At 47.8% G+C, this 24010-nt stretch overlaps 14 non-coding genes and 1 pseudogene across 14 annotated transcripts; all 15 read right to left on the reverse strand.

The window, feature by feature from the left end:
* Positions 1 to 5076: 5076 nt before the first annotated feature.
* LOC141186078 (U2 spliceosomal RNA) lies at positions 5077 to 5154 on the reverse strand (annotated as a pseudogene).
* Positions 5155 to 6274: 1120 nt separating this feature from the next.
* LOC141189711 (U2 spliceosomal RNA) lies at positions 6275 to 6465 on the reverse strand. Its single transcript, XR_012263759.1, has one exon. It is a non-coding gene; the product is annotated as a U2 spliceosomal RNA (small nuclear RNA).
* A 1122-nt stretch (positions 6466 to 7587) lies between these two features.
* LOC141189712 (U2 spliceosomal RNA) lies at positions 7588 to 7778 on the reverse strand. The gene has a single exon (XR_012263760.1). It is a non-coding gene; the product is annotated as a U2 spliceosomal RNA (small nuclear RNA).
* Positions 7779 to 8899: 1121 nt separating this feature from the next.
* On the reverse strand, positions 8900 to 9090 carry LOC141184091 (U2 spliceosomal RNA). The gene has a single exon (XR_012258879.1). It is a non-coding gene; the product is annotated as a U2 spliceosomal RNA (small nuclear RNA).
* Positions 9091 to 10211: 1121 nt separating this feature from the next.
* On the reverse strand, positions 10212 to 10402 carry LOC141189713 (U2 spliceosomal RNA). Its single transcript, XR_012263761.1, has one exon. It is a non-coding gene; the product is annotated as a U2 spliceosomal RNA (small nuclear RNA).
* Positions 10403 to 11522: 1120 nt separating this feature from the next.
* Positions 11523 to 11713, reverse strand: LOC141189714 (U2 spliceosomal RNA). Its single transcript, XR_012263762.1, has one exon. It is a non-coding gene; the product is annotated as a U2 spliceosomal RNA (small nuclear RNA).
* A 1122-nt stretch (positions 11714 to 12835) lies between these two features.
* On the reverse strand, positions 12836 to 13026 carry LOC141189715 (U2 spliceosomal RNA). Its single transcript, XR_012263763.1, has one exon. It is a non-coding gene; the product is annotated as a U2 spliceosomal RNA (small nuclear RNA).
* Positions 13027 to 14146: 1120 nt separating this feature from the next.
* On the reverse strand, positions 14147 to 14337 carry LOC141189716 (U2 spliceosomal RNA). Its single transcript, XR_012263764.1, has one exon. It is a non-coding gene; the product is annotated as a U2 spliceosomal RNA (small nuclear RNA).
* A 1122-nt stretch (positions 14338 to 15459) lies between these two features.
* LOC141184197 (U2 spliceosomal RNA) lies at positions 15460 to 15650 on the reverse strand. Its single transcript, XR_012258975.1, has one exon. It is a non-coding gene; the product is annotated as a U2 spliceosomal RNA (small nuclear RNA).
* A 1122-nt stretch (positions 15651 to 16772) lies between these two features.
* LOC141184198 (U2 spliceosomal RNA) lies at positions 16773 to 16963 on the reverse strand. The gene has a single exon (XR_012258976.1). It is a non-coding gene; the product is annotated as a U2 spliceosomal RNA (small nuclear RNA).
* Positions 16964 to 18084: 1121 nt separating this feature from the next.
* LOC141189717 (U2 spliceosomal RNA) lies at positions 18085 to 18275 on the reverse strand. Its single transcript, XR_012263765.1, has one exon. It is a non-coding gene; the product is annotated as a U2 spliceosomal RNA (small nuclear RNA).
* A 1119-nt stretch (positions 18276 to 19394) lies between these two features.
* On the reverse strand, positions 19395 to 19585 carry LOC141189719 (U2 spliceosomal RNA). Its single transcript, XR_012263767.1, has one exon. It is a non-coding gene; the product is annotated as a U2 spliceosomal RNA (small nuclear RNA).
* A 1124-nt stretch (positions 19586 to 20709) lies between these two features.
* LOC141184092 (U2 spliceosomal RNA) lies at positions 20710 to 20900 on the reverse strand. The gene has a single exon (XR_012258880.1). It is a non-coding gene; the product is annotated as a U2 spliceosomal RNA (small nuclear RNA).
* Positions 20901 to 22022: 1122 nt separating this feature from the next.
* LOC141189720 (U2 spliceosomal RNA) lies at positions 22023 to 22213 on the reverse strand. Its single transcript, XR_012263768.1, has one exon. It is a non-coding gene; the product is annotated as a U2 spliceosomal RNA (small nuclear RNA).
* Positions 22214 to 23335: 1122 nt separating this feature from the next.
* LOC141189721 (U2 spliceosomal RNA) lies at positions 23336 to 23526 on the reverse strand. The gene has a single exon (XR_012263769.1). It is a non-coding gene; the product is annotated as a U2 spliceosomal RNA (small nuclear RNA).
* Between the last annotated feature and the right edge of the window lie 484 nt (positions 23527 to 24010).

Raw genomic sequence — 24010 nt, forward strand, 5'->3', positions numbered from 1 at the left:
AGAATGGTGCGATAGGCTCGCCCTGAGGACAGAGTTCCTCAGGTCGTCCTCAAGGGCAGTCAACAGGCGCTGTGCAAATCCGCAGTCCCAAAAAGTGTGCAAAGATGTTTCCTCCACGAAGGGGCACCTTGGGCAGTACCGGGTCTTGCACAGGTTCCGGGCATGCATGAATGACCGGACGGGCAGTCCGCCCTGAATCGCCATCCACGACAAGTCCTTGTGCCCGTTGGTCAGCCTGTCAGACGACACATTTGTCCACACAGTCTCCAGCGTGTCCTGGTGAAGTCCTGTGATGTTCTCCACGTCATCCTTGGCTCTGATGAGCTTGTGGATAGTTTTGGGCTTCCACAAGTCGGGCTTGAGTCCCTCCAGTTGATGTTCCCCCACAAATCGAACGACGTCTCCGTAGAACCATGGCGTCGTCCAGTTGTAGGGGAAGGAGCTGTCCCACTTGTCCCAGCCGAGTCGCCTCCAAAGAGGAAGCAGGAAGAAGCGAGACATGGACCTGCCCGCGGAGCCATTCTTGACTTGCAAAGTCCGGCGAACACAATCACACACAAAAGAGGATCGCAGGAGGGTGGGGATATCTGGAACGCCCTTCCCACCCTTGCGAGGCTCCTTGTACATGACGGCCCGCCTGACTCTGTCCATCTTGGATCCCCAGACAAAGTGAAACACTGTCCTGGTAATGGCCCTGCACACAGTGACGTGTGGGGGCCAGGCCTGCGCCGTGTACTGCAAGACGGGCAGGACCTCATTACGCAGGACGAGTGCCTTACCCTCACAAGTGAGGTGTCTGAGGCTCCAGAGTCCGATCCGTTGCTTCACCTTGGCCAAGCGTTCTTGCCAGGACTTGAGGGCCGCTCCTTCCTTCCCGAACCAGACTCCCAGCACCTTGAGGAAATCCGGTTGAATGTTGAAGGGGAAGGGGGCGGAGGAGGCCGGCTGCCAATCCCCGAAGAGCATGGCTTCCGACTTCCTGCAGTTGACTTTGGCCCCTGAAGCCCGGCCGAACCTCTCACACGTCTGGACGAGGGCGTCGACTGAACCACGATCAGAGCAGAAGACGGTGACGTCGTCCATGTAGAGCGAGCACTTGACCTCGTGTCGTCCCGGACCCGGTGCGGTGATCCCTCTGATCTCTCCATTCTGCCGGATAGCCTCTGCGAAGAGTTCTATAACACAAACAAAAAGAAGAGGTGATAGAGGGCAGCCTTGTCTGACCCCAGAGAGGACACGGAAGGGGTCAGTCTTCCAGCCTTTCACCAACACCGAGCTGTGGATATCAAAATACATCAAACGGACATACGAACAAAACATGTTACCCAAACCTAACCGGTGCAGAGCTCGGCCCATGAACTCGTGGGAAACCCGGTCGAAGGCCTTCTCCTGATCCAAGGAGACCAGGGCCGCGTGTGCGCGGCGGACCTTGATGTACTCGACCGTGTCCCGCACGAGAGCGAGGCTGTCTGCGATGCGACGTCCAGGGATGCCGCAGGTCTGGTCCGGGTGGATGATCCGTCCGATGACCGTCTTAAGTCGTGTCGCCATCGTCTTGGCCAGGATCTTGTAGTCCACGTTGAGCAGAGTGATGGGACGCCAATTCCTCAGGTCGCACCTCTCTCCCTTCCGCTTGTACAGGATCGTGACCATTCCTTCCCTCAAAGATGGAGGCATTCTACCCTCCACCACCATCTCCTCGTACAGGTCCAACAGGTCCGGACAGATGAGGTCTCCCAGCGCTACATAGAGCTCCGCTGGAAGACCATCACTGCCTGGGGTCCTGCCGGTCCTAAAGGATTTAGCGGCAGAGAGCAATTCGCCCACCATCAGAGGTTTGTCCAAGGCTGCCGTGCCTGCAGGATCAAGATGGTTAGTGATACCTGACAGGAACTTATCAGCAGCGTCGGGGTCGGTAGTCTTGTGGGAGTAGAGTTCGCTGTAGAAGTCGCTGACGACCCTCATCACGTCCTCCTTCCCACGTCGCATGTTTCCGCTCTCGTCTCGCAGCTCGTTCAGGGGCGTGTGACCGGCATGAAGTTTCCTGAAAAAGAATGAGTTACATTTCTCACCCTTCTCCAGATTCTCCACTTTGGAACGGAAGACGATTCGCTTGGACTCCTCCTCAAAGTGCCTTTTCAGGCTCTTCTTGGTCTCCTCCAGCTCCTCCCTCACGTCCCAGCCGCAGTGAAGAAGGTCCTGCAGCGACCGCAGCTCGCGCTGCAGCCCTCTGAAGTCCCTCCTCTTCTCACATGCCTGTTGTCGACCCTTGGCCTGAAAGAAACAGCGAAACTCAAGTTTAACATATTCCCACCAATCAGAGACTGTTTGGAAGCTACCCTTGTAGGACTGCCACATTGCGTAGGCTGCTCTCAGCTCCTCCACGACTTCATCCTGAGCCAGCAGAGCACAATTAAGCTTCCAGGAGCCGGGGCCGGACGGAAAACCGTTGCCGAGGACACCTTGTAAGTGAATGGCTCTGTGGTCGGAGAAGAAGCAGGGGACCATCGAGTGCCTACTCTGCCTGACTGCCCGAGAGGTGAACACAAAGTCAATCCTGGAGCGGAGTGAGCCATCGGGTCGGCTCCACGAAAAGTTCGTGGAGCCTCTCCCCATGGAGCCCACCACGTCCTGAAGAGAGGCCTCGGTTACCATCTCGATGAGCAGCTTGGACGTGATGTCCAACTTGGCAGATGTGCCAGAACTACGACCATCCTCCTCGATGGGGCAGTTGAAATCCCCGGCCATCACTAAGGTCCTGGTGGTGGCAAGCTGAAGCCGCAGGGTCTGGAAAAGCTCCAAACGCTCATTCTTCAGTGGGGACGCATACACGTTGATGAACCTGACAGGTTCTCCCGCCCAGTTGCCATCTACAACAAGAGCCCTGCCGCAGATGAGCTCCTGGATGGACTCAAGCGTGAATGCGCCCCCCCTGATCAGAATTGCGACCCCCGCAGACTTGCAGTCACCCCCACCGGACCAGTAGGATGGACCGTGGGACCACTCCCTGGCCAGATGTTTGAAGGACCTAGAGGAGGGAAGGGAACATTCCTGCAACATATAAACATCACACAACTGGGAAGTAAGGAAGGCATAAATAGTCTGACGTCTGAACTTGTCCTTGATGCTCCTGACATTAATGGAAAATAAGTTAATATTAGCCATCATGTAGGGAAAAAAGAAAAAGTTAGCGCAGGCAATACACCTTAGTTACCACTCCGGTCGGGTGGTCCCTCGTCGGTGTTGACTGCTGGTGACGGGATCACCAGCAGGCCCTCTTCCTCCATCTGGTCAAGCAGCGCGGCCTCGATCTCGGCAACCACCAGTTCCTCCTCTTCTGGCTCGGCCACCAGGGTCTCAACCATGTGCTCCATCTCTTCTGGCTCAGGGAGGGTATCCTCCTTTTCGCCTACGAAATCCAGAATCTTCTTTTTGGAGGATTCAGTAGCAGGGCTGTCCTCCACCTTCCTCTTTCCCCGGGTTGGAACTGGGGAGACAAGAAGGGGAAAATCCTCCTCGGAATAGATAGCGGCAGGTGGAGGAAAGGTTAATTCCACCGCTACCATGGTCTGGGGAGGGAGAGTGGCTGCCGGGGCAGGGGAAAGGACACCTGCTGAGGAGTAGGGGAAGGAGGAAGAGGAAGTGGAATCCTCAGCAGGGGTGGCCGGGGTGGGGGGGGGTTGGACGGGGGTGGCAGGGGGAGGGATCGAGAGAGGGGTGACAGAACTCTTACCCTCCTTTGACTTTTTCTTCTGCTTCGTAGCTGCTGGGACCGTCGCTGGGGCTTTGGCCACCGACTCCTTGACCGCTTTGGCCTTGGTCGTCTCGGCCTTGGCCGCTGGGGCCTTGGTCGTCGCGTCCTTGACCTTCACAGGCCTGGTCGTCGGGGCCTTGTCCTCCGGAGCTGGGGTCGTCGCAACCACCGATGCCCAGGATCTCTCACGCTTGGGGCAATCCTTGTACAGATGAGCCGCCAGCCCACACAGGTTGCAAGACGTCTTCTTCGGGCAGTCTTTCGAGCTGTGTCCCGTCACTCGACAAATCCTGCAGGCATCCTCCTTGCAGTCCTTCATCTCGTGGCCGTTCTTGCCGCATCTCCTGCAGTTCCGCGGCATGTCCGGGTAATAGATGAGGCCGTAGGAGTTGCCCAGGGAGAATGTCGGGGGCAGGTGCCGAAGTCCGTCTGAGTACGCCAGGTCCCTGTGAAGTCTAACAGTCACCGACCACTTACCTGTCCAGAAGCCGAGTCCATTCAGGATGTGAGAGGGTTCCTTCACAACCAAACAGAAGCGTCTCAGGAAGGTACAGATGTCTTGGCCTGGGGTGTGCGGGTTGCGCATGGAGACCGTGATCCTCCTTTCGTCCCTCTGGATAGGGCAGCTACCTGTAAAGGCAGAGAAAGAATTATCCGGTCCTTTTGCGCTTACCATTTCCCAGAACCTCCTGCAGGTGTTCACAGTGGCGAAGGTGACGAAGAAGATCCCCGTCAAGAAGGTCTGGATGCTGAGGGTGTCCGACCTGGAGAAGCCTCGATCCAGCAGCATCTTCTGGCAGAACACGTCCGAGGACATGTCCGGCACCCTCCCATCCACTTCCTTCAGTTTCAGGGCCACCGTCTGCCGCATCCATGGCTCCAGGGCTGGAGCTTCTTGGCGGGGCTTCTGGGGTCCCTTCTGCTGGCCAGTCGTGGAGGCAGAGTCCTTGGGGTCAGAATCGGCTCCTGGCTGGGCCCTCCTGGCTGTCCCCTGCTCCAGGCTCTTCTTTTCGGCCTTCCTCGCAGCGCTTGCCATGGCTTTCCTCCTGCAGTTACTTCTTGGAGCTGGATCTGGAGCTCTTCCCGAAATGGGTGGAGCTATGCAGATTCTTCTCCCGTCGTGTTCTGGACAAATTCCCCGAAAGGTCTTTGTCTCGATGATTTTCTTACTCGAAGATTCCACAGGACAGCCCGATTCTTCTCCGAGTCTTCGTCTTCTTCTGGATTCTTTAGAGCGTCTTCCTCCCACCGATATCCGCCTTCCTTCTCCGATGTCAGCTGGGCTCCGAAGCTCTTCTCCTTCCGAGTTCGATCGCTCTCGTCAAGTGTAGATCGTAGCTCTTGTGTTCTTAAAAGAACAGATACTACACTTGATCTTAGCCAAAAGGCAGAGAAGCGATAACCAGAATTGGTTTCCGACTACGGTGCCACCCAAGGATTCTGAAAAGTCCATTTGTGGAGATGGCCACCTGGACTCCCGTTAAGAAGACATGCTGTCAACCTCTAGATCCCTCACATGCCTGCACTTTTCGGCTTGCTGCTGCTGCAATCCACGCGTTTTAGATCTGCATAACTCCACCTCTTTTAGCACAGTACCCTCAACCCCCGGCTGTTCCCACCCGCCTCAACACCGTTGGAAGGGAGGAGAACCAATTAAGGCGGGGGGGGGGTGGAACGAGCAGCTGTCTACCCTTAGCAGGAGGGTTGCTGATTAATTACCTCTCCTGCTGCTGCTGCTGCTGGCTGTCCAGCAGCAGACTGAAGGTGGCTGCTGCTGTGCGCAGGTATATAAAGGCTCAGAGCCTATTATGACACGCGCAGCCAGCGTTCCATTGCCACATTCCGTCTACTGCAGGCGGGATACCTGGATGGCTGAATGTCACTGAGAAGCTCACAGAGACCGCCATAAGCAACAGTTTAAAAGAATGCCACAGACTAATCAACCAAACTTTTTGGGTTGGTTTCTCTTTTATAGTCTGCAGGCATTAAATGAAAGAAGTCAGTGTTCCAGCAGAGGGAGACAACGTTTCAGAAAAGGCATTGTAGCAAACCAAAAAAGAAATTTTAAGCGCAGCAGAGTAACCAGCTCACATACCTGTTAGCTCAGGTGAGTTTAAAAGGCTGCTGTTGATAACAAGGGCATTTGCTAAATAGATGGTGTGTGTGCAACAATATACTGAAAGGTCAATTATATTGTGCAGCTTATCTCACCACCTGTAGTTATTTAGGTGAAAGCTCCAAAATGCTTGCCTAATATGTCTGTTTATCCAAAAGGAAGTATAGAGGGAGAGCTAGATAGATAGCATTGCATTACATTACATTACATGGCAATGCAATGCACAGTTGCTGAAGTTGAACCAAAATGAGCTTGTCATCTGGCTTCTGCAACTTTTAACATGAAAAATCCAATGAGGAGAAGAAAAGCAAAGCCAAAGAGTCCATCCCAAAATCCGACAAACAAGCAAAATGAACAAAAAGCATTGAATTCAATTCTTTCTGATTTTAGAAACTGCATTAAAGAAGGGGTGCACCGGTCCTGGAGATACTGCAATACCAGGTCAATGCGTGGAGTGGACAGAGCAAGCTCTTTTTCCATCTCCCTGTTCTAAAAATCCATTTAATATATGGTCCCCAGATAGGGGACGTATCAGATATTAAACTGATAAGAACAGATACTACACTTGATCTTAGCCAAAAGGCCGAGAAGCGATAACCAGAATTGGTTTCCGACTACGGTGCCACCCAAGGATTCTGAAAAGTCCATTTGTGGAGATGGCCACCTGGACTCCCGTTAAGAAGACATGCTGTCAACCTCTAGATCCCTCACATGCCTGCACTTTTCGGCTTGCTGCTGCTGCAATCCACGCGTTTTAGATCTGCATAACTCCACCTCTTTTAGCACAGTACCCTCAACCCCCGGCTGTTCCCACCCGCCTCAACACCGTTGGAAGGGAGGAGAACCAATTAAGGCGGGGGGGGGGGGTGGAACGAGCAGCTGTCTACCCTTAGCAGGAGGGTTGCTGATTAATTACCTCTCCTGCTGCTGCTGCTGCTGGCTGTCCAGCAGCAGACTGAAGGTGGCTGCTGCTGTGCGCAGGTATATAAAGGCTCAGAGCCTATTATGACACGCGCAGCCAGCGTTCCATTGCCACATTCCGTCTACTGCAGGCGGGATACCTGGATGGCTGAATGTCACTGAGAAGCTCACAGAGACCGCCATAAGCAACAGTTTAAAAGAATGCCACAGACTAATCAACCAAACTTTTTGGGTTGGTTTCTCTTTTATAGTCTGCAGGCATTAAATGATAGAAGTCAGTGTTCCAGCAGAGGGAGACAACGTTTCAGAAAAGGCATTGTAGCAAACCAAAAAAGAAATTTTAAGCGCAGCAGAGTAACCAGCTCACATACCTGTTAGCTCAGGTGAGTTTAAAAGGCTGCTGTTGATAACAAGGGCATTTGCTAAATAGATGGTGTGTGTGCAACAATATACTGAAAGGTCAATTATATTGTGCAGCTTATCTCACCACCTGTAGTTATTTAGGTGAAAGCTCCAAAATGCTTGCCTAATATGTCTGTTTATCCAAAAGGAAGTATAGAGGGAGAGCTAGATAGATAGCATTGCATTACATTACATTACATGGCAATGCAATTCACAGTTGCTGAAGTTGAACCAAAATGAGCTTGTCATCTGGCTTCTGCAACTTTTAACATGAAAAATCCAATGAGGAGAAGAAAAGCAAAGCCAAAGAGTCCATCCCAAAATCCGACAAACAAGCAAAATGAACAAAAAGCATTGAATTCAATTCTTTCTGATTTTAGAAACTGCATTAAAGAAGGGGTGCACCGGTCCTGGAGATACTGCAATACCAGGTCAATGCGTGGAGTGGACAGAGCAAGCTCTTTTTCCATCTCCCTGTTCTAAAAATCCATTTAATATATGGTCCCCAGATAGGGGACGTATCAGATATTAAACTGATAAGAACAGATACTACACTTGATCTTAGCCAAAAGGCCGAGAAGCGATAACCAGAATTGGTTTCCGACTACGGTGCCACCCAAGGATTCTGAAAAGTCCATTTGTGGAGATGGCCACCTGGACTCCCGTTAAGAAGACATGCTGTCAACCTCTAGATCCCTCACATGCCTGCACTTTTCGGCTTGCTGCTGCTGCAATCCACGCGTTTTAGATCTGCATAACTCCACCTCTTTTTGCACAGTACCCTCAACCCCCAGCTGTTCCCACCCGCCTCAACACCGTTGGAAGGGAGGAGAGCCAATTAAGGCGGGGGGGGGTTGGAACGAGCAGCTGTCTACCCTTAGCAGGAGGGTTGCTGATTAATTACCTCTCCTGCTGCTGCTGCTGCTGGCTGTCCAGCAGCAGACTGAAGTTGGCTGCTGCTGTGCGCAGGTATATAAAGGCTCAGAGCCTATTATGACACGCGCAGCCAGCGTTCCATTGCCACATTCCGTCTACTGCAGGCGGGATACCTGGATGGCTGAATGTCACTGAGAAGCTCACAGAGACCGCCATAAGCAACAGTTTAAAAGAATGCCACAGACTAATCAACCAAACTTTTTGGGTTGGTTTCTCTTTTATAGTCTGCAGGCATTAAATGAAAGAAGTCAGTGTTCCAGCAGAGGGAGACAACGTTTCAGAAAAGGCATTGTAGCAAACCAAAAAAAAAAATTTTAAGCGCAGCAGAGTAACCAGCTCACATACCTGTTAGCTCAGGTGAGTTTAAAAGGCTGCTGTTGATAACAAGGGCATTTGCTAAATAGATGGTGTGTGTGCAACAATATACTGAAAGGTCAATTATATTGTGCAGCTTATCTCACCACCTGTAGTTATTTAGGTGAAAGCTCCAAAATGCTTGCCTAATATGTCTGTTTATCCAAAAGGAAGTATAGAGGGAGAGCTAGATAGATAGCATTGCATTACATTACATTACATGGCAATGCAATGCACAGTTGCTGAAGTTGAACCAAAATGAGCTTGTCATCTGGCTTCTGCAACTTTTAACATGAAAAATCCAATGAGGAGAAGAAAAGCAAAGCCAAAGAGTCCATCCCAAAATCCGACAAACAAGCAAAATGAACAAAAAGCATTGAATTCAATTCTTTCTGATTTTAGAAACTGCATTAAAGAAGGGGTGCACCGGTCCTGGAGATACTGCAATACCAGGTCAATGCGTGGAGTGGACAGAGCAAGCTCTTTTTCCATCTCCCTGTTCTAAAAATCCATTTAATATATGGTCCCCATTTAGGGGACGTATCAGATATTAAACTGATAAGAACAGATACTACACTTGATCTTAGCCAAAAGGCCGAGAAGCGATAACCAGAATTGGTTTCCGACTACGGTGCCACCCAAGAATTCTGAAAAGTCCATTTGTGGAGATGGCCACCTGGACTCCCGTTAAGAAGACATGCTGTCAACCTCTAGATCCCTCACATGCCTGCACTTTTCGGCTTGCTGCTGCTGCAATCCACGCGTTTTAGATCTGCATAACTCCACCTCTTTTAGCACAGTACCCTCAACCCCCGGCTGTTCCCACCCGCCTCAACACCGTTGGAAGGGAGGAGAACCAATTAAGGCGGGGGGGGGGGTGGAACGAGCAGCTGTCTACCCTTAGCAGGAGGGTTGCTGATTAATTACCTCTCCTGCTGCTGCTGCTGCTGGCTGTCCAGCAGCAGACTGAAGGTGGCTGCTGCTGTGCGCAGGTATATAAAGGCTCAGAGCCTATTATGACACGCGCAGCCAGCGTTCCATTGCCACATTCCGTCTACTGCAGGCGGGATACCTGGATGGCTGAATGTCACTGAGAAGCTCACAGAGACTGCCATAAGCAACAGTTTAAAAGAATGCCACAGACTAATCAACCAAACTTTTTGGGTTGGTTTCTCTTTTATAGTCTGCAGGCATTAAATGAAAGAAGTCAGTGTTCCAGCAGAGGGAGACAACGTTTCAGAAAAGGCATTGTAGCAAACCAAAAAAGAAATTTTAAGCGCAGCAGAGTAACCAGCTCACATACCTGTTAGCTCAGGTGAGTTTAAAAGGCTGCTGTTGATAACAAGGGCATTTGCTAAATAGATGGTGTGTGTGCAACAATATACTGAAAGGTCAATTATATTGTGCAGCTTATCTCACCACCTGTAGTTATTTAGGTGAAAGCTCCAAAATGCTTGCCTAATATGTCTGTTTATCCAAAAGGAAGTATAGAGGGAGAGCTAGATAGATAGCATTGCATTACATTACATTACATGGCAATGCAATGCACAGTTGCTGAAGTTGAACCAAAATGAGCTTGTCATCTGGCTTCTGCAACTTTTAACATGAAAAATCCAATGAGGAGAAGAAAAGCAAAGCCAAAGAGTCCATCCCAAAATCCGACAAACAAGCAAAATGAACAAAAAGCATTGAATTCAATTCTTTCTGATTTTAGAAACTGCATTAAAGAAGGGGTGCACCGGTCCTGGAGATACTGCAATACCAGGTCAATGCGTGGAGTGGACAGAGCAAGCTCTTTTTCCATCTCCCTGTTCTAAAAATCCATTTAATATATGGTCCCCAGATAGGGGACGTATCAGATATTAAACTGATAAGAACAGATACTACACTTGATCTTAGCCAAAAGGCCGAGAAGCGATAACCAGAATTGGTTTCCGACTACGGTGCCACCCAAGGATTCTGAAAAGTCCATTTGTGGAGATGGCCACCTGGACTCCCGTTAAGAAGACATGCTGTCAACCTCTAGATCCCTCACATGCCTGCACTTTTCGGCTTGCTGCTGCTGCAATCCACGCGTTTTAGATCTGCATAACTCCACCTCTTTTAGCACAGTACCCTCAACCCCCGGCTGTTCCCACCCGCCTCAACACCGTTGGAAGGGAGGAGAACCAATTAAGGCGGGGGGGGGGTGGAACGAGCAGCTGTCTACCCTTAGCAGGAGGGTTGCTGATTAATTACCTCTCCTGCTGCTGCTGCTGCTGGCTGTCCAGCAGCAGACTGAAGGTGGCTGCTGCTGTGCGCAGGTATATAAAGGCTCAGAGCCTATTATGACACGCGCAGCCAGCGTTCCATTGCCACATTCCGTCTACTGCAGGCGGGATACCTGGATGGCTGAATGTCACTGAGAAGCTCACAGAGACCGCCATAAGCAACAGTTTAAAAGAATGCCACAGACTAATCAACCAAACTTTTTGGGTTGGTTTCTCTTTTATAGTCTGCAGGCATTAAATGAAAGAAGTCAGTGTTCCAGCAGAGGGAGACAACGTTTCAGAAAAGGCATTGTAGCAAACCAAAAAAGAAATTTTAAGCGCAGCAGAGTAACCAGCTCACATACCTGTTAGCTCAGGTGAGTTTAAAAGGCTGCTGTTGATAACAAGGGCATTTGCTAAATAGATGGTGTGTGTGCAACAATATACTGAAAGGTCAATTATATTGTGCAGCTTATCTCACCACCTGTAGTTATTTAGGTGAAAGCTCCAAAATGCTTGCCTAATATGTCTGTTTATCCAAAAGGAAGTATAGAGGGAGAGCTAGATAGATAGCATTGCATTACATTACATTACATGGCAATGCAATGCACAGTTGCTGAAGTTGAACCAAAATGAGCTTGTCATCTGGCTTCTGCAACTTTTAACATGAAAAATCCAATGAGGAGAAGAAAAGCAAAGCCAAAGAGTCCATCCCAAAATCCGACAAACAAGCAAAATGAACAAAAAGCATTGAATTCAATTCTTTCTGATTTTAGAAACTGCATTAAAGAAGGGGTGCACCGGTCCTGGAGATACTGCAATACCAGGTCAATGCGTGGAGTGGACAGAGCAAGCTCTTTTTCCATCTCCCTGTTCTAAAAATCCATTTAATATATGGTCCCCAGATAGGGGACGTATCAGATATTAAACTGATAAGAACAGATACTACACTTGATCTTAGCCAAAAGGCCGAGAAGCGATAACCAGAATTGGTTTCCGACTACGGTGCCACCCAAGGATTCTGAAAAGTCCATTTGTGGAGATGGCCACCTGGACTCCCGTTAAGAAGACATGCTGTCAACCTCTAGATCCCTCACATGCCTGCACTTTTCGGCTTGCTGCTGCTGCAATCCACGCGTTTTAGATCTGCATAACTCCACCTCTTTTAGCACAGTACCCTCAACCCCCGGCTGTTCCCACCCGCCTCAACACCGTTGGAAGGGAGGAGAACCAATTAAGGCGGGGGGGGGGGGTGGAACGAGCAGCTGTCTACCCTTAGCAGGAGGGTTGCTGATTAATTACCTCTCCTGCTGCTGCTGCTGCTGGCTGTCCAGCAGCAGACTGAAGGTGGCTGCTGCTGTGCGCAGGTATATAAAGGCTCAGAGCCTATTATGACACGCGCAGCCAGCGTTCCATTGCCACATTCCGTCTACTGCAGGCGGGATACCTGGATGGCTGAATGTCACTGAGAAGCTCACAGAGACCGCCATAAGCAACAGTTTAAAAGAATGCCACAGACTAATCAACCAAACTTTTTGGGTTGGTTTCTCTTTTATAGTCTGCAGGCATTAAATGAAAGAAGTCAGTGTTCCAGCAGAGGGAGACAACGTTTCAGAAAAGGCATTGTAGCAAACCAAAAAAGAAATTTTAAGCGCAGCAGAGTAACCAGCTCACATACCTGTTAGCTCAGGTGAGTTTAAAAGGCTGCTGTTGATAACAAGGGCATTTGCTAAATAGATGGTGTGTGTGCAACAATATACTGAAAGGTCAATTATATTGTGCAGCTTATCTCACCACCTGTAGTTATTTAGGTGAAAGCTCCAAAATGCTTGCCTAATATGTCTGTTTATCCAAAAGGAAGTATAGAGGGAGAGCTAGATAGATAGCATTGCATTACATTACATTACATGGCAATGCAATGCACAGTTGCTGAAGTTGAACCAAAATGAGCTTGTCATCTGGCTTCTGCAACTTTTAACATGAAAAATCCAATGAGGAGAAGAAAAGCAAAGCCAAAGAGTCCATCCCAAAATCCGACAAACAAGCAAAATGAACAAAAAGCATTGAATTCAATTCTTTCTGATTTTAGAAACTGCATTAAAGAAGGGGTGCACCGGTCCTGGAGATACTGCAATACCAGGTCAATGCGTGGAGTGGACAGAGCAAGCTCTTTTTCCATCTCCCTGTTCTAAAAATCCATTTAATATATGGTCCCCAGATAGGGGACGTATCAGATATTAAACTGATAAGAACAGATACTACACTTGATCTTAGCCAAAAGGCCGAGAAGCGATAACCAGAATTGGTTTCCGACTACGGTGCCACCCAAGGATTCTGAAAAGTCCATTTGTGGAGATGGCCACCTGGACTCCCGTTAAGAAGACATGCTGTCAACCTCTAGATCCCTCACATGCCTGCACTTTTCGGCTTGCTGCTGCTGCAATCCACGCGTTTTAGATCTGCATAACTCCACCTCTTTTAGCACAGTACCCTCAACCCCCGGCTGTTCCCACCCGCCTCAACACCGTTGGAAGGGAGGAGAACCAATTAAGGCGGGGGGGGGGTGGAACGAGCAGCTGTCTACCCTTAGCAGGAGGGTTGCTGATTAATTACCTCTCCTGCTGCTGCTGCTGCTGGCTGTCCAGCAGCAGACTGAAGGTGGCTGCTGCTGTGCGCAGGTATATAAAGGCTCAGAGCCTATTATGACACGCGCAGCCAGCGTTCCATTGCCACATTCCGTCTACTGCAGGCGGGATACCTGGATGGCTGAATGTCACTGAGAAGCTCACAGAGACCGCCATAAGCAACAGTTTAAAAGAATGCCACAGACTAATCAACCAAACTTTTTGGGTTGGTTTCTCTTTTATAGTCTGCAGGCATTAAATGAAAGAAGTCAGTGTTCCAGCAGAGGGAGACAACGTTTCAGAAAAGGCATTGTAGCAAACCAAAAAAGAAATTTTAAGCGCAGCAGAGTAACCAGCTCACATACCTGTTAGCTCAGGTGAGTTTAAAAGGCTGCTGTTGATAACAAGGGCATTTGCTAAATAGATGGTGTGTGTGCAACAATATACTGAAAGGTCAATTATATTGTGCAGCTTATCTCACCACCTGTAGTTATTTAGGTGAAAGCTCCAAAATGCTTGCCTAATATGTCTGTTTATCCAAAAGGAAGTATAGAGGGAGAGCTAGATAGATAGCATTGCATTACATTACATTACATGGCAATGCAATGCACAGTTGCTGAAGTTGAACCAAAATGAGCTTGTCATCTGGCTTCTGCAACTTTTAACATGAAAAATCCAATGAGGAGAAGAAAAGCAAAGCCAAAGAGTCCATCCCAAAATCCGACAAACAAGCAAAATGAACAAAAAGCATTGAATTCAATTCTTTCTGATTTTAGAAACTGCATTAAAGAAGGGGTGCACCGGTCCTGGAGATACTGCAATACCAGGTCAATGCGTGGAGTGGACAGAGCAAGCTCTTTTTCCATCTCCCTGTTCTAAAAATCCATTTAATATATGGTCCCCAGATAGGGGACGTATCAGATATTAAACTGATAAGAACAGATACTACACTTGATCTTAGCCAAAAGGCCGAGAAGCGATAACCAGAATTGGTTTCCGACTACGGTGCCACCCAAGGATTCTGAAAAGTCCATTTGTGGAGATGGCCACCTGGACTCCCGTTAAGAAGACATGCTGTCAACCTCTAGATCCCTCACATGCCTGCACTTTTCGGCTTGCTGCTGCTGCAATCCACGCGTTTTAGATCTGCATAACTCCACCTCTTTTAGCACAGTACCCTCAACCCCCGGCTGTTCCCACCCGCCTCAACACCGTTGGAAGGGAGGAGAACCAATTAAGGCGGGGGGGGGGGGTGGAACGAGCAGCTGTCTACCCTTAGCAGGAGGGTTGCTGATTAATTACCTCTCCTGCTGCTGCTGCTGCTGGCTGTCCAGCAGCAGACTGAAGGTGGCTGCTGCTGTGCGCAGGTATATAAAGGCTCAGAGCCTATTATGACACGCGCAGCCAGCGTTCCATTGCCACATTCCGTCTACTGCAGGCGGGATACCTGGATGGCTGAATGTCACTGAGAAGCTCACAGAGACCGCCATAAGCAACAGTTTAAAAGAATGCCACAGACTAATCAACCAAACTTTTTGGGTTGGTTTCTCTTTTATAGTCTGCAGGCATTAAATGAAAGAAGTCAGTGTTCCAGCAGAGGGAGACAACGTTTCAGAAAAGGCATTGTAGCAAACCAAAAAAGAAATTTTAAGCGCAGCAGAGTAACCAGCTCACATACCTGTTAGCTCAGGTGAGTTTAAAAGGCTGCTGTTGATAACAAGGGCATTTGCTAAATAGATGGTGTGTGTGCAACAATATACTGAAAGGTCAATTATATTGTGCAGCTTATCTCACCACCTGTAGTTATTTAGGTGAAAGCTCCAAAATGCTTGCCTAATATGTCTGTTTATCCAAAAGGAAGTATAGAGGGAGAGCTAGATAGATAGCATTGCATTACATTACATTACATGGCAATGCAATGCACAGTTGCTGAAGTTGAACCAAAATGAGCTTGTCATCTGGCTTCTGCAACTTTTAACATGAAAAATCCAATGAGGAGAAGAAAAGCAAAGCCAAAGAGTCCATCCCAAAATCCGACAAACAAGCAAAATGAACAAAAAGCATTGAATTCAATTCTTTCTGATTTTAGAAACTGCATTAAAGAAGGGGTGCACCGGTCCTGGAGATACTGCAATACCAGGTCAATGCGTGGAGTGGACAGAGCAAGCTCTTTTTACATCTCCCTGTTCTAAAAATCCATTTAATATATGGTCCCCAGATAGGGGACGTATCAGATATTAAACTGATAAGAACAGATACTACACTTGATCTTAGCCAAAAGGCCGAGAAGCGATAACCAGAATTGGTTTCCGACTACGGTGCCACCCAAGGATTCTGAAAAGTCCATTTGTGGAGATGGCCACCTGGACTCCCGTTAAGAAGACATGCTGTCAACCTCTAGATCCCTCACATGCCTGCACTTTTCGGCTTGCTGCTGCTGCAATCCACGCGTTTTAGATCTGCATAACTCCACCTCTTTTAGCACAGTACCCTCAACCCCCGGCTGTTCCCACCCGCCTCAACACCGTTGGAAGGGAGGAGAACCAATTAAGGCGGGGGGGGGGGGTGGAACGAGCAGCTGTCTACCCTTAGCAGGAGGGTTGCTGATTAATTACCTCTCCTGCTGCTGCTGCTGCTGGCTGTCCAGCAGCAGACTGAAGGTGGCTGCTGCTGTGCGCAGGTATATAAAGGCTCAGAGCCTATTATGACACGCGCAGCCAGCGTTCCATTGCCACATTCCGTCTACTGCAGGCGGGATACCTGGATGGCTGAATGTCACTGAGAAGCTCACAGAGACCGCCATAAGCAACAGTTTAAAAGAATGCCACAGACTAATCAACCAAACTTTTTGGGTTGGTTTCTCTTTTATAGTCTGCAGGCATTAAATGAAAGAAGTCAGTGTTCCAGCAGAGGGAGACAACGTTTCAGAAAAGGCATTGTAGCAAACCAAAAAAGAAATTTTAAGCGCAGCAGAGTAACCAGCTCACATACCTGTTAGCTCAGGTGAGTTTAAAAGGCTGCTGTTGATAACAAGGGCATTTGCTAAATAGATGGTGTGTGTGCAACAATATACTGAAAGGTCAATTATATTGTGCAGCTTATCTCACCACCTGTAGTTATTTAGGTGAAAGCTCCAAAATGCTTGCCTAATATGTCTGTTTATCCAAAAGGAAGTATAGAGGGAGAGCTAGATAGATAGCATTGCATTACATTACATTACATGGCAATGCAATGCACAGTTGCTGAAGTTGAACCAAAATGAGCTTGTCATCTGGCTTCTGCAACTTTTAACATGAAAAATCCAATGAGGAGAAGAAAAGCAAAGCCAAAGAGTCCATCCCAAAATCCGACAAACAAGCAAAATGAACAAAAAGCATTGAATTCAATTCTTTCTGATTTTAGAAACTGCATTAAAGAAGGGGTGCACCGGTCCTGGAGATACTGCAATACCAGGTCAATGCGTGGAGTGGACAGAGCAAGCTCTTTTTACATCTCCCTGTTCTAAAAATCCATTTAATATATGGTCCCCAGATAGGGGACGTATCAGATATTAAACTGATAAGAACAGATACTACACTTGATCTTAGCCAAAAGGCCGAGAAGCGATAACCAGAATTGGTTTCCGACTACGGTGCCACCCAAGGATTCTGAAAAGTCCATTTGTGGAGATGGCCACCTGGACTCCCGTTAAGAAGACATGCTGTCAACCTCTAGATCCCTCACATGCCTGCACTTTTCGGCTTGCTGCTGCTGCAATCCACGCATTTTAGATCTGCATAACTCCACCTCTTTTAGCACAGTACCCTCAACCCCCGGCTGTTCCCACCCGCCTCAACACCGTTGGAAGGGAGGAGAACCAATTAAGGCGGGGGGGGGGGTGGAACGAGCAGCTGTCTACCCTTAGCAGGAGGGTTGCTGATTAATTACCTCTCCTGCTGCTGCTGCTGCTGGCTGTCCAGCAGCAGACTGAAGGTGGCTGCTGCTGTGCGCAGGTATATAAAGGCTCAGAGCCTATTATGACACGCGCAGCCAGCGTTCCATTGCCACATTCCGTCTACTGCAGGCGGGATACCTGGATGGCTGAATGTCACTGAGAAGCTCACAGAGACCGCCATAAGCAACAGTTTAAAAGAATGCCACAGACTAATCAACCAAACTTTTTGGGTTGGTTTCTCTTTTATAGTCTGCAGGCATTAAATGAAAGAAGTCAGTGTTCCAGCAGAGGGAGACAACGTTTCAGAAAAGGCATTGTAGCAAACCAAAAAAGAAATTTTAAGCGCAGCAGAGTAACCAGCTCACATACCTGTTAGCTCAGGTGAGTTTAAAAGGCTGCTGTTGATAACAAGGGCATTTGCTAAATAGATGGTGTGTGTGCAACAATATACTGAAAGGTCAATTATATTGTGCAGCTTATCTCACCACCTGTAGTTATTTAGGTGAAAGCTCCAAAATGCTTGCCTAATATGTCTGTTTATCCAAAAGGAAGTATAGAGGGAGAGCTAGATAGATAGCATTGCATTACATTACATTACATGGCAATGCAATGCACAGTTGCTGAAGTTGAACCAAAATGAGCTTGTCATCTGGCTTCTGCAACTTTTAACATGAAAAATCCAATGAGGAGAAGAAAAGCAAAGCCAAAGAGTCCATCCCAAAATCCGACAAACAAGCAAAATGAACAAAAAGCATTGAATTCAATTCTTTCTGATTTTAGAAACTGCATTAAAGAAGGGGTGCACCGGTCCTGGAGATACTGCAATACCAGGTCAATGCGTGGAGTGGACAGAGCAAGCTCTTTTTCCATCTCCCTGTTCTAAAAATCCATTTAATATATGGTCCCCAGATAGGGGACGTATCAGATATTAAACTGATAAGAACAGATACTACACTTGATCTTAGCCAAAAGGCCGAGAAGCGATAACCAGAATTGGTTTCCGACTACGGTGCCACCCAAGGATTCTGAAAAGTCCATTTGTGGAGATGGCCACCTGGACTCCCGTTAAGAAGACATGCTGTCAACCTCTAGATCCCTCACATGCCTGCACTTTTCGGCTTGCTGCTGCTGCAATCCACGCGTTTTAGATCTGCATAACTCCACCTCTTTTAGCACAGTACCCTCAACCCCCGGCTGTTCCCACCCGCCTCAACACCGTTGGAAGGGAGGAGAACCAATTAAGGCGGGGGGGGGTGGAACGAGCAGCTGTCTACCCTTAGCAGGAGGGTTGCTGATTAATTACCTCTCCTGCTGCTGCTGCTGCTGGCTGTCCAGCAGCAGACTGAAGGTGGCTGCTGCTGTGCGCAGGTATATAAAGGCTCAGAGCCTATTATGACACGCGCAGCCAGCGTTCCATTGCCACATTCCGTCTACTGCAGGCGGGATACCTGGATGGCTGAATGTCACTGAGAAGCTCACAGAGACCGCCATAAGCAACAGTTTAAAAGAATGCCACAGACTAATCAACCAAACTTTTTGGGTTGGTTTCTCTTTTATAGTCTGCAGGCATTAAATGAAAGAAGTCAGTGTTCCAGCAGAGGGAGACAACGTTTCAGAAAAGGCATTGTAGCAAACCAAAAAAGAAATTTTAAGCGCAGCAGAGTAACCAGCTCACATACCTGTTAGCTCAGGTGAGTTTAAAAGGCTGCTGTTGATAACAAGGGCATTTGCTAAATAGATGGTGTGTGTGCAACAATATACTGAAAGGTCAATTATATTGTGCAGCTTATCTCACCACCTGTAGTTATTTAGGTGAAAGCTCCAAAATGCTTGCCTAATATGTCTGTTTATCCAAAAGGAAGTATAGAGGGAGAGCTAGATAGATAGCATTGCATTACATTACATTACATGGCAATGCAATGCACAGTTGCTGAAGTTGAACCAAAATGAGCTTGTCATCTGGCTTCTGCAACTTTTAACATGAAAAATCCAATGAGGAGAAGAAAAGCAAAGCCAAAGAGTCCATCCCAAAATCCGACAAACAAGCAAAATGAACAAAAAGCATTGAATTCAATTCTTTCTGATTTTAGAAACTGCATTAAAGAAGGGGTGCACCGGTCCTGGAGATACTGCAATACCAGGTCAATGCGTGGAGTGGACAGAGCAAGCTCTTTTTCCATCTCCCTGTTCTAAAAATCCATTTAATATATGGTCCCCAGATAGGGGACGTATCAGATATTAAACTGATAAGAACAGATACTACACTTGATCTTAGCCAAAAGGCCGAGAAGCGATAACCAGAATTGGTTTCCGACTACGGTGCCACCCAAGGATTCTGAAAAGTCCATTTGTGGAGATGGCCACCTGGACTCCCGTTAAGAAGACATGCTGTCAACCTCTAGATCCCTCACATGCCTGCACTTTTCGGCTTGCTGCTGCTGCAATCCACGCGTTTTAGATCTGCATAACTCCACCTCTTTTAGCACAGTACCCTCAACCCCCGGCTGTTCCCACCCGCCTCAACACCGTTGGAAGGGAGGAGAACCAATTAAGGCGGGGGGGGTGGTGGAACGAGCAGCTGTCTACCCTTAGCAGGAGGGTTGCTGATTAATTACCTCTCCTGCTGCTGCTGCTGCTGCTGGCTGTCCAGCAGCAGACTGAAGGTGGCTGCTGCTGTGCGCAGGTATATAAAGGCTCAGAGCCTATTATGACACGCGCAGCCAGCGTTCCATTGCCACATTCCGTCTACTGCAGGCGGGATACCTGGATGGCTGAATGTCACTGAGAAGCTCACAGAGACCGCCATAAGCAACAGTTTAAAAGAATGCCACAGACTAATCAACCAAACTTTTTGGGTTGGTTTCTCTTTTATAGTCTGCAGGCATTAAATGAAAGAAGTCAGTGTTCCAGCAGAGGGAGACAACGTTTCAGAAAAGGCATTGTAGCAAACCAAAAAAGAAATTTTAAGCGCAGCAGAGTAACCAGCTCACATACCTGTTAGCTCAGGTGAGTTTAAAAGGCTGCTGTTGATAACAAGGGCATTTGCTAAATAGATGGTGTGTGTGCAACAATATACTGAAAGGTCAATTATATTGTGCAGCTTATCTCACCACCTGTAGTTATTTAGGTGAAAGCTCCAAAATGCTTGCCTAATATGTCTGTTTATCCAAAAGGAAGTATAGAGGGAGAGCTAGATAGATAGCATTGCATTACATTACATTACATGGCAATGCAATGCACAGTTGCTGAAGTTGAACCAAAATGAGCTTGTCATCTGGCTTCTGCAACTTTTAACATGAAAAATCCAATGAGGAGAAGAAAAGCAAAGCCAAAGAGTCCATCCCAAAATCCGACAAACAAGCAAAATGAACAAAAAGCATTGAATTCAATTCTTTCTGATTTTAGAAACTGCATTAAAGAAGGGGTGCACCGGTCCTGGAGATACTGCAATACCAGGTCAATGCGTGGAGTGGACAGAGCAAGCTCTTTTTCCATCTCCCTGTTCTAAAAATCCATTTAATATATGGTCCCCATTTAGGGGACGTATCAGATATTAAACTGATAAGAACAGATACTACACTTGATCTTAGCCAAAAGGCCGAGAAGCGATAACCAGAATTGGTTTCCGACTACGGTGCCACCCAAGGATTCTGAAAAGTCCATTTGTGGAGATGGCCACCTGGACTCCCGTTAAGAAGACATGCTGTCAACCTCTAGATCCCTCACATGCCTGCACTTTTCGGCTTGCTGCTGCTGCAATCCACGCGTTTTAGATCTGCATAACTCCACCTCTTTTAGCACAGTACCCTCAACCCCCGGCTGTTCCCACCCGCCTCAACACCGTTGGAAGGGAGGAGAGCCAATTAAGGCGGGGGGGGGGGGTGGAACGAGCAGCTGTCTACCCTTAGCAGGAGGGTTGCTGATTAATTACCTCTCCTGCTGCTGCTGCTGCTGGCTGTCCAGCAGCAGACTGAAGGTGGCTGCTGCTGTGCGCAGGTATATAAAGGCTCAGAGCCTATTATGACACGCGCAGCCAGCGTTCCATTGCCACATTCCGTCTACTGCAGGCGGGATACCTGGATGGCTGAATGTCACTGAGAAGCTCACAGAGACCGCCATAAGCAACAGTTTAAAAGAATGCCACAGACTAATCAACCAAACTTTTTGGGTTGGTTTCTCTTTTATAGTCTGCAGGCATTAAATGAAAGAAGTCAGTGTTCCAGCAGAGGGAGACAACGTTTCAGAAAAGGCATTGTAGCAAACCAAAAAAGAAATTTTAAGCGCAGCAGAGTAACCAGCTCACATACCTGTTAGCTCAGGTGAGTTTAAAAGGCTGCTGTTGATAACAAGGGCATTTGCTAAATAGATGGTGTGTGTGCAACAATATACTGAAAGGTCAATTATATTGTGCAGCTTATCTCACCACCTGTAGTTATTTAGGTGAAAGCTCCAAAATGCTTGCCTAATATGTCTGTTTATCCAAAAGGAAGTATAGAGGGAGAGCTAGATAGATAGCATTGCATTACATTACATTACATGGCAATGCAATGCACAGTTGCTGAAGTTGAACCAAAATGAGCTTGTCATCTGGCTTCTGCAACTTTTAACATGAAAAATCCAATGAGGAGAAGAAAAGCAAAGCCAAAGAGTCCATCCCAAAATCCGACAAACAAGCAAAATGAACAAAAAGCATTGAATTCAATTCTTTCTGATTTTAGAAACTGCATTAAAGAAGGGGTGCACCGGTCCTGGAGATACTGCAATACCAGGTCAATGCGTGGAGTGGACAGAGCAAGCTCTTTTTCCATCTCCCTGTTCTAAAAATCCATTTAATATATGGTCCCCAGATAGGGGACGTATCAGATATTAAACTGATAAGAACAGATACTACACTTGATCTTAGCCAAAAGGCCGAGAAGCGATAACCAGAATTGGTTTCCGACTACGGTGCCACCCAAGGATTCTGAAAAGTCCATTTGTGGAGATGGCCACCTGGACTCCCGTTAAGAAGACATGCTGTCAACCTCTAGATCCCTCACATGCCTGCACTTTTCGGCTTGCTGCTGCTGCAATCCACGCGTTTTAGATCTGCATAACTCCACCTCTTTTAGCACAGTACCCTCAACCCCCGGCTGTTCCCACCCGCCTCAACACCGTTGGAAGGGAGGAGAACCAATTAAGGCGGGGGGGGGGGGTGGAACGAGCAGCTGTCTACCCTTAGCAGGAGGGTTGCTGATTAATTACCTCTCCTGCTGCTGCTGCTGCTGGCTGTCCAGCAGCAGACTGAAGGTGGCTGCTGCTGTGCGCAGGTATATAAAGGCTCAGAGCCTATTATGACACGCGCAGCCAGCGTTCCATTGCCACATTCCGTCTAGTGCAGGCGGGATACCTGGATGGCTGAATGTCACTGAGAAGCTCACAGAGACCGCCATAAGCAACAGTTTAAAAGAATGCCACAGACTAATCAACCAAACTTTTTGGGTTGGTTTCTCTTTTATAGTCTGCAGGCATTAAATGAAAGAAGTCAGTGTTCCAGCAGAGGGAGACAACGTTTCAGAAAAGGCATTGTAGCAAACCAAAAAAGAAATTTTAAGCGCAGCAGAGTAACCAGCTCACATACCTGTTAGCTCAGGTGAGTTTAAAAGGCTGCTGTTGATAACAAGGGCATTTGCTAAATAGATGGTGTGTGTGCAACAATATACTGAAAGGTCAATTATATTGTGCAGCTTATCTCACCACCTGTAGTTATTTAGGTGAAAGCTCCAAAATGCTTGCCTAATATGTCTGTTTATCCAAAAGGAAGTATAGAGGGAGAGCTAGATAGATAGCATTGCATTACATTACATTACATGGCAATGCAATGCACAGTTGCTGAAGTTGAACCAAAATGAGCTTGTCATCTGGCTTCTGCAACTTTTAACATGAAAAATCCAATGAGGAGAAGAAAAGCAAAGCCAAAGAGTCCATCCCAAAATCCGACAAACAAGCAAAATGAACAAAAAGCATTGAATTCAATTCTTTCTGATTTTAGAAACTGCATTAAAGAAGGGGTGCACCGGTCCTGGAGATACTGCAATACCAGGTCAATGCGTGGAGTGGACAGAGCAAGCTCTTTTTCCATCTCCCTGTTCTAAAAATCCATTTAATATATGGTCCCCAGATAGGGGACGTATCAGATATTAAACTGATAAGAACAGATACTACACTTGATCTTAGCCAAAAGGCCGAGAAGCGATACCCAGAATTGGTTTCCGACTACGGTGCCACCCAAGGATTCTGAAAAGTCCATTTGTGGAGATGGCCACCTGGACTCCCGTTAAGAAGACATGCTGTCAACCTCTAGATCCCTCACATGCCTGCACTTTTCGGCTTGCTGCTGCTGCAATCCACGCGTTTTAGATCTGCATAACTCCACCTCTTTTAGCACAGTACCCTCAACCAGCGGCTGTTCCCACCCGCCTCAACACCGTTGGAAGGGAGGAGAACCAATTAAGGCGGGGGGGGGGTGGAACGAGCAGCTGTCTACCCTTAGCAGGAGGGTTGCTGATTAATTACCTCTCCTGCTGCTGCTGCTGCTGGCTGTCCAGCAGCAGACTGAAGGTGGCTGCTGCTGTGTGCAGGTATATAAAGGCTCAGAGCCTATTATGACACGCGCAGCCAGCGTTCCATTGCCACATTCCGTCTACTGCAGGCGGGATACCTGGATGGCTGAATGTCACT

This window comes from Phyllobates terribilis, unplaced genomic scaffold (assembly GCF_046119375.1).
Source record: "Phyllobates terribilis strain yellow unplaced genomic scaffold, ASM4611937v1 Scaffold_40__1_contigs__length_11209783, whole genome shotgun sequence".
Lineage (NCBI taxonomy): Eukaryota > Metazoa > Chordata > Amphibia > Anura > Dendrobatidae > Phyllobates > Phyllobates terribilis.